This window comes from Neofelis nebulosa, chromosome 2 (assembly GCF_028018385.1).
Source record: "Neofelis nebulosa isolate mNeoNeb1 chromosome 2, mNeoNeb1.pri, whole genome shotgun sequence".
Lineage (NCBI taxonomy): Eukaryota > Metazoa > Chordata > Mammalia > Carnivora > Felidae > Neofelis > Neofelis nebulosa.
In genome coordinates this window covers 118,223,974-118,231,615 of record NC_080783.1, presented here as the reverse complement: position 1 = coordinate 118,231,615, position 7,642 = coordinate 118,223,974, and positions in this window count along the sequence as shown.

Sequence of the window (7,642 nt, the reverse complement as noted above, 5' to 3'; positions counted from 1 at the left end):
ATGCCTGACGCCTGAGAATGGCAACTTTCCACAAAGACTTATGTGTTGGGGTTACAAGGCCACATACTCTGTACGTTTCCCCAGTGATCAAGCCTGGCAGAAACCAAAACCGGCTGTAAGACCCAGGGGGTGGCCCAGTTATACGGGCTCAGGGCTTTGGGCGGCCCATGCTTGCCATATTGGGGTAGGATATTTCTCTCCAACCCCAAAGAAGGACAAATGAACACCCTCGAGCCCGAAGGCTGTAGCCTGGGCTATTCGATCCGTGACCCTGTAATCACAGGTTGCTGTTCTTATCTGCACGTGTGTTTACTTGATTCCTATAGTATCTCAGCTCCTGAGAAACTACCAGGCTTAAAGCAAATGTGACAGATGGAAAAAACAGCCTTTAAGACTTAAAGGATTTAGAAGCTGCTTGTGGCATGTGCCGCAATTTTAAAATGTATCATTTAAAAGGACCGTTCTCTTTATTATCACCAGATGATGCTTAGTAATTGCGCTTGAGAAACAGTGCTCGACAGCACATTTCTTGAGCAACTACTGTGTCAGGGAGGGTTTACCAAAGTCGATAAGACACAGTCCAGCCTTCAAGGAGTCCACAGGCTAGTGGGATACATAGGCAGTTGAAGCTGTCATTTTAATTCCAGAGAGAGAACAAATACTTAAAAAGAACTGGTGTAGGGGTGCCTGGGTGGCTCAGTCGGTTAAGCATCTGACTTCCGCTCAGGTCATGATCTCATGGTTTGTGGGTTCGAGCCCCACATCGGGCTCTGTGCTGACAGCTCAGAGCCTGGAGCCTGCTTCAGATTCTGTATCTATATCTCCCTCTCTCGCTCTGCCCCTCCCCCACTCACACTCTGTCTCTCTCTCTCTCTCTCTCTCTCTCTCTTAAAAGTAAATAAACATTAAACAATTAAAAGAGAAAAAAAAAAGGAACTGGTGTAATGTCTGTGAGCACCAGAACAGAGTGACCGCGTGTGTGTGGAGCGGGATTTGGGCATTAGAACAGGCGTTTGCAGAGGAAGTCAGAGCTGATGAGAGGGAGGCTAGAGGAGGTAGCCGAGCCCAAGTTGAGAAGGAACCAATGCAGGGGTGGGTTCGAGGGGTGGTGCGAGTGCTGCTTCCCCAAACTCAAACAGCACCGCGTGCTTGCCCTGCAAATGCAGCTTGGCCATGCGTTTTCTGGGCTCGCTCAGTCTTCTGATCAGACTGCTATCTGAAGACCCTCCAACACAGAAATGCCGGAATTTCCACTCTGAGAGCCACAGTAGAATTTTCGGCAGAGGACAGACTTGTCTCAACCGGTAAATCTATCCCCGACAAACCACAGGGGGCGCCTCTCGGAAATCTGGATCTTCAAGGTTGCCAGGTGCCTTAATGTGAATTAGAAAAAGTTCTTCTTCAAAATACTTTATCCTGACAGTCAGAAGAGCATTGCAATATATTGCTTTCATTGGGACACTTCACTGCTACCTCCCAGAAAGTTATCATGATATACAAATCTAGAACGTCTAAAATGTAAACAGAAACCTCTTAGGTATGTCATCCTATGCAGTGTCCAACCTGCACAACCGTACACAGCAATAGTAATTCAGAGAAGGGCTGACCCATGTGCTTTGTTAAAAATGAGGCTGCTCAAGGGGCACCTGGGTGGATCAGTCGGTTAAGCGTCTGACTTCACCTCGGCTCATGATCTCACAGTTTGTGAGTTCGAGCCCTACGTAGGGCTCTGTGCTGACAGCTCAGAGCCTGGAGCCTGCTTCAGATTCTGCGTCTCCCTCTCTCTCTGCCCCTCCCCTGCTCGCACCCTGTCTCTCTCTCAAGAATAAATAAACATTAAAAAAATTAATTAAAAAAAATGAGGCTGCTGGAGACAGGCAGAGATCCAGTATAGTAATGGTGGGGGGGAGGGAGGAAGAGTCCTTGTCGGCTGGTCCATAAAAAACATAATGAGCACAGACACTGCCCTTTGCCTTCTCTGACATCACTAGGCACTGTGGGTAGGCCTGACGCTGGGGTCTGGGAGCAATGCTTCCCTCCAGGCTTTTACTCCTTGTCTACTCACCCCCAACCCAGGCTGTCTAGTATCTTTTGGAGACATACCTCCTCGTTCCCTTAGTTTTTGCTCAAATGTCACCTTCTCAGGAGGCTGACTTGACCACCTTGTTTAAAATTGTAGGGGTGGCTGGGTGGCTCAGTCGGTCGAGCGTCCGACTTCGGCTGGGATCATGATCTCGCCGTCCGTGAGTTCGAGCCCTGCGTCGGGCTCTGTGCTGACAGCTCAGGGCCTGGAGCCTGCTTTGGATTGTGTCTCCCTCTCTCTCTGACCCTCCCCTGTTCATGCTCTGTCTCAAAAATAAATAAACGTTTAAAATAAAATAAAATAAAATAAAATAAAATAAAATAAAATTGTAAACCCCAGGGTGCAGGGGTGGCTCAGTCAGTTAAGCATCCAACTCTGGATTTTGGTTCAGGTCATGATCTTGCAGTTCGTGAGCTCAAGCTCCCATGGGGCTCCACGCTGACAGTGTTTGAGATTCTCTTTCTCTCTCAAAATAAATACATAAATAAGCTTAAAAACATTGTAAACCCCAGCAACCCCCCCCCCACACACACAAATTATCTAGATTTATACATCTTTTGACATACCATATATTTAATTTATTTCTTATGCTTATTAGACATCGCTTCAAATAGAAGGTAAGCTCTATTAGGGTAAGAGTTTGATCTGTCTTAAATCACCGTTGGATCTCCAGTCCTACAAACAATGCCTGGCACATACTTGGTACGTAAATTATCAGCTAAGTGAATTCAGTGTCCTCCTTTTGGTCACCACCCTGCCTGTTTCTGAGGCCTACTCTCTAAACTTTGTTGATTCTGAAAGCTCTTGTTCTTCTGACGCACCCAGTGTGATTCGCCCAAGACCTTGAGCACGACCCCGGCCCCCCCCTCAGAATGCCCCCGGGCCCCCCTGGAGCAAGGTGCTGGGCCCTATTAAAATGTCTGTGGAAGGAGAGAGCATGTTAAATGAAAGTCCAATATCGGCACCCTTCGCTGGATATATTGATGACATTCCTTCCCACAATAATATGACTCAACTGTAGCTATGTACCAAGTAGGCATTAAAGTCCCCATTTCACAGATGAGGAACGTGAAGCTCACAGACACAAAGAAGCATGTCCCAGTCCCACAGGTAGAAAGTGTTAGAGCCTGGATTCAAATCTAGAACTGCCGATGCCCCAAATCTGGAGTCGGCTGGCCGTCTTCTCAACAGTAGTGCTACCAACTGAATAGTTTATGTGGTTGGTTCACACCAGAAATTCATAGTCAACATTAACCAAGTGGGCCCCATTTTTTTCTCTCTCCATTACACACACTTCCAGGGATAAATCATTTTCATCGAGGCAGATGGTTTCCTATCTAGGGAATTGAAAGCAAGGAAACCAAAACAGAATCTGTCGCTGTTTAACTTGAACTTGAGGAAAAGATGAGAGGGAATAAATCTCAGCCACTCAGATACTCCTTTGAGTAAGTTTGTTTCTCGCTCTTCGGCAAAGTGATGAAGCAGAGAGCTGTACTGTGGGTTGTACCCTGATTCCTCAATGCTTAGCCATTTGCTCAGTGTTTAAAAAAAGGAAAAAAAAAAAATTGAGACAGATGGGTCCAGAGGAGAAGGCACTGGCTTTAGAGAAAGGGTGCCAAGCAGGCATTGTGGAGAAGCCATACCAAGGAAGGCACCAGGCGCCCGGGCCAAATTCCTTCCTTTACTGAATCACGACAGAGCACCTCCCACGTCCCAGGTTGAACCAGAGCACACGTGTACAAGAATACCCTTTGTTAAGAAACAAGTCCTACCCCAATGGAACTCTAGAATCAGGACCAACATAGTTGTCAGATCTATAGGGTTGAGATCGGACATCTGGAGAGTTATGAAAACGTTAAGGAAAACATTAATTTCATCTTTGCTGGGGGAAAAGAACTGTGTGCCGTTTACTCTCTGGTAAGTGGACAGCATGATCATACACAGGTGCAAACACCTCACAGTGAGAACCTGATGGTGACGCGCCACCCCTCCCGAGTAAGGAATTGGTAGCGACTCTTAGCCTGCAGTCCCCAAGAGACTGCCTCAGCATCTCAGTGGATCTGGATTTCTTGTCTTCTTTCTCTACCCAGATACTGCCGATCCTTTCCTGAGTGCCACACTATGCTTGTCCCAGCACCACCTGGGGACAGGTCACTTCTTCGTGTTGTGACCTCATCGAAGCTTTCAGGAGAAGCTCAGCGTCTCTACCTGGCTTGGTCTGAATGTACACGGAGTACTCACTGTTAATAAGGTTCAGATGCCTTCCAAAACATGTGACAAACCATCCCGCCCACAGCCCTTCATCATCTTCGTGTCTCTCCCTCAGCTGCCTGCTTTCTGCCCCCCCCCCCCGCCCCGGTTCTGCGTGGCCCTACCTGTAATGTGACAATGGGGAAAGGGCTTGCAAGCCCCTTGCAAAAAGAGTAATTGACAGGTTGGTCGGAGCGGAAAATGGGTCCTGTAACTAGAACACAAACCCCATGTGATCACCATTCCCCCCTTTGGCTGAGGCCACACGTCATCAGTGTCTGTCATCAGTTCATACACCAAATTTTATGACCCCAACAGGCTGTGCAGTGAGTTCTGTGATACAAAGATCAACAGGACCCACCTCTGCTCTTGGGGGATCTCACAGTTTAGCTGGGGAGACACAGTAAACAGATGATGACAATCCAAAATGAGGAGGGCTCTCATAAAGCCCAGGGGAGAGGGCTTAGAAGGAACCATCTGAGCTGAGAATAAGGGAGAAGAGACATTGCAGCGGCCCTAATGACAGTCCAGCCTAAGACCTGACAACTGTGTGCTGTTTCAGCCAGGGGAGATTTGAGCTGCTCTCTCTCTGAGCCGCCCATGTTGTCAGCGTTCAGAAACAACACACACTCTAAGAGGGTTCCATTTCCAGATATTTCTGATATCCATCACTGTTTACATGGTGAAGTCAAGAATGCAGACATATAAATAAATGAGTTTCTCAGAGAAGGGGTGTCTCTGTGAGACAGAGAGCTGGCTGGGCCAGCAGCAAGACAACTTGGTCCCCAACGCACACTTGGAAAGCTGACAAAAATGACTTTGTGCCCCTGACTCTCAGACGGGAACTGGGAACAGCAGTGACCACGCATGGCCAGTCCCCACCCAAATCTGGTGTCACAAACTGACGCAGGTCTCAACTCCAGCATTCTTCTTAAGACAAAGGAGTTAAGTTGATGGGAGTAACTCTTCATTTCCTCTGCATTTCTGTAGATTACTGGGAAATTGGAATCCGTCTGGGAAACAGTAGCTCTGCCCCTGAGTTATGTTTTTCCTTTGAGAAAGCTAATCAACCTATATGAGATTAGTTTTCGTATTAGTGTGTTGGAAATTAATGCCCTTCCCACCTCCTTCATGGTATTTCATGAGGATGCTTGGACACGTGCATTAGGGAAAGTTCGCATGAAGGGTTTACAATGAGAATCTATGAAAATTCATGCTGATCAGCAGTTTATTTATTTATTTTTTTAGTTTATTTCTTTATTTTGAGAGACAGCGAGCGAGCAAGCACGTGTGAGGAGGGGAGGGGCAGAGAGAGAGGGAAGGGAGAGAGAGAATCCCAAGCAGGCTCCATGTGGCCAGCACAGAGCCCAACTCAGGGTTTGAACTCACGAACCATAAGATCATGACGTGAGCTGAAACCAAGAGTCAGGCCCTTAACTGACTGAGCCACTGGGCGTCCCCGAGCCGTTTATGATCACCCCCTGTCTATGGTGTTAAGTGATAGAAATAGAAGCAGTACTTTGAGTTCAGACCCCAGCCCTGCCGCCTACCTTCACACCTACCTGCGTGAACAGGCTGCTCATTATCTTTGACCCTCAGCTCATCTGTATGGTAGCAATAAAATGATTCACTTAGTGATTGTTCTCATTGTCTATTCATGTATTCATGCCACAAACACTTCCTGGACGCCTACAATGTGCTTTGCGACAGAAGACAGAAGGCAGTATAGCCTAGCTGTGTGACTTGGGGCAAGTCATTTAACTTCTACACACCTCAGTGTGCTCATCCATGAAATGGAGATAAGAATAGCACCCACTTCATGGGGTTGATACCAACACCAGATTTCTTAACATATGTAAAGTGCTTATAGGAGGGCCTGAAGCACACAGCTTTATAACACTAGCTATTTTTCTAGGTACTACTGCATTCCTGATTGGAATTTACATTCTAACAGGAGGGAAGGGCAGAAGTCATAAATAATTAAACTATTTAATATGAAAGGTGATAAGTGCTGCGTGGAAATAGAGCAGGAAAGGCAAGATTGAGTGTGCAGGGGGTGGCTTGCAGTCTTTAATGTGGTGGTTAGGGTAAGTCTTATTGAGAAGGGGACCTCTGAGCAAAGAACTGAAGCAGATAAGAGAGGGAGTCAAGCCTGCATCTGGGGGGAAAGTATTATGCAAAGAGATCAGTTGGTACAAGAGCTCTAAGGCAAGTGTGCACCCGGCATGTTTGAGAAATAGAGTGCAGAGAAGGAAAAAACTTCCCAGTATCCTCTCGTATTCCATTTCTGGGGCACTGCAAGTTAAATTGACAAAAGAGAGCTTAACAGGAGAAGAGATAAACAAATTTTACTTGATGTTAATATTTTAAATTTTTTAATGTATACACAGAAAAGGAAGTAAAAACCCAAAGAAGTGGTTAGGGCTGGGAGCTTATATACCATCTTAACAAAGAATAATAAATTTGTAGAGAAGTACCGTACAAAGAAAAAGGATGTGGGCTTCCACGGGCAGTGAATTGTGGGTAAATAGTTATACAGAAGGAAACTAATGGAATACAAGGGTTATTTCAGTAAGGTTTCTTATGCAGATTCAAGCTGGCCCCACCTCCAATATGAGAGTTGTCTCCTCTTCCTGATATGGAGCAGGGTGGGTGGGGGAGAGCTTCACAAGGGGAGTTTATGACCCACTTTTAGGCAGACAGAAAGAGGACAGAGAGCTCATCCTACATCTGCTGTTTGCCAATTGTCTTTGGCTCAGAATAATCCACATGCCAGAAAGATATGCCGTATTTTGGGATGGCATATTCTGATCTCCTTCATAAGGAAGACAGTGTGACTAGAACCAAGTAGAGGAGGACAAGAAGGGTAGGAGATGAGGTCAGAAAGGTAACAAGACCAGACGGTGTCAGGATACCTCATAGGACTTGGGCTTTTGCACTGAGGAAAAGAGAGAGCCACCACAGGATTTTGAGCAGAGGAGTGACATGGTCTGATTTACACAGTCTTAAAAGATTTGGCTACCATGTGATATAACAGACTATAGAGGGCAAGAATGGAAGCAGAAAGAATGGTTAGGAAGCTGTTGCAATAATCCAGGCGAGAGATAACAAAGGTGCTAGCAGTGGAGTGGTGAGAAGTGGCCAGATTCCAGACATATTTTAAAGGTGGAACCAAGAGCATTTGTTGAAGGATTGGATGTAAAGGAAAGTGGATGACTCCGCAGAAAGATGTAGTTGCCATCAATTGAGATGAGGAAGACTGACGGTAGAGTAGGTTTGATCGGAAGGACACGGATTTGAGATGTTTAT